This window comes from Phalaenopsis equestris, unplaced genomic scaffold (genome assembly GCF_001263595.1).
Source record: "Phalaenopsis equestris unplaced genomic scaffold, ASM126359v1 Scaffold000002, whole genome shotgun sequence".
NCBI lineage: Eukaryota > Viridiplantae > Streptophyta > Magnoliopsida > Asparagales > Orchidaceae > Phalaenopsis > Phalaenopsis equestris.
In genome coordinates this window covers 20,800,273-20,801,999 of record NW_018164444.1, presented here as the reverse complement: position 1 = coordinate 20,801,999, position 1,727 = coordinate 20,800,273, and the positions used below count along the sequence as shown (strand labels likewise).

General features: G+C 40.8%; 1 pseudogene; it reads left to right on the top strand.

Annotated features, from left to right (window-relative positions):
• The first annotated feature begins 343 nt into the window (after positions 1 to 343).
• The window catches only part of LOC110034244, an 8,207-nt pseudogene continuing 6,823 nt past the window's right edge, over positions 344 to 1,727 (top strand).

Here is a 1,727-nt window from a genome sequence, read left to right as displayed (position 1 = left end):
TTTGACCAACTTATGAGTTAATATATATATAGATTGGATTGTCTCCAAAAATTACATAGGCATAAACAAAGTTTATATTGCGATTGAAACAACTCATTCACAATTGAAATAATTTCCTTCATTGGTAAGGGTTAGGATTGAGCTATTATTTGTGTTGGCGTCAAGTTGAAATTTTTTATTTGTTTGATAAAATATAAGGTTCAAATTGGTTGTATTGGTGTAAAATAATCTCAAGTCAACGTTAGAGCCATCTTATAAACCCAAATTGATACCTTCAATGACGTTTAATACGTTTTAGGCATTGGCGATTGATCAGTCGAAGAATGTGGTCTTGAGTGGAATAATGGTTAAAAATAGTGAGAAGTTCCAGATCTCGATTATGTATAGCCAGGGAATAAGAGTAGAAGGAGCAATAATCAATGCACCATTCAATAGCCCAAACACTGATGGAATCCACATCCTGACGACGAGTGCTGCAAGTATCATAAACTCTACCATAGACATAGGTGATGATTGCATTTCATTGGGAACGGGCGCCATCAACATTTCGATCGAGAATATTAAATGTGGGTCGGGACACGACATAGCCATCGGCAGCCTAGGAGAGACACCCAGGAGGTCCATCGTAGAAAATGTGACTGTGGGCTCGGTGGACTTAACCGGAACAGAAAATGGTTTGAGGATCAAAACATGGGCGAATCCCTATAATGGGTTTGTGAAAGGGATTAACTTCCAACATGCCATAATGAAGAATGTAAGGAACCCAATTATTATTGATCAGAATTACTGCCCTAACCATCATAATTCCTCAAAACAAGTATCATGGTTTAATGAATGTGATTGATTAGTGCTAATTAGATGGCTAATTAATGATTAATTTGGGTTTCAGAGCTCAGGTACAAAGATCAATGGGGTGGTGTTCGATGATGTGTGGGGTTCGTCGGCGACGGTAGTGGCGGTGACGTTTGACTGTAGCCGGAGCAATCCATGCTGGGATTGAACTTAGGAACGTAAGGCTGACCTATGATGGAGAGGACAAGGCCGAGGCTTACTATAGAAATGTGGAGGGAGGGAGCTCTGGGTTGGTAATCCGACCTAGCTATATTTGAGATTTAGAATTATGAATGATAACAATAAAAGTATCATTATTATTATTACTGCTATTATTGAGATAGAGAAGTCTCCGACTGGCTGCTTAAGGTTTGGTGTGAGCTTGTTACGTTTTGAGAGATGGGGGTTGATCAATCTGGGAATGTTATTGATGTTTGACTATTATTTATTATTTCTTCGTTTCCAGTTTAGTAGAGAAAATATTGATTGAGATTTTTAGAACCAAAATTAGATTTATTTTGAATTTTGATGCTCTTTGGTTTAGTTTGATATAAATATAGGACCGTTTGGGGCAGTTTATTTGGTGCGGTAGCGGTATGAAAACGCCGCAGGTTTGTTTGAAAAACACGTTCGGCCCAGTTTATTCCTGCCGCTCCGACGCACTTGAGTATATAGGACCGTTTGGGGCAGTTTATTTGGTGCGGTGGCGGTATGAAAACGCCGTAGGTTTGTTTGAAAAACACGTTCGGCCCAATTTATTCCTGCCGCTCCGACGCACTTGAGCAATTTTGTTACATGACGGAGAAGCGGAAAAAGGGCCGCATCCTTCGTCTTCTGTGCGCGTTAGGGGGAAGAATTCCTCCCGTGCCCCTCTCCCGCTCCCCCTCGCCCTCCCC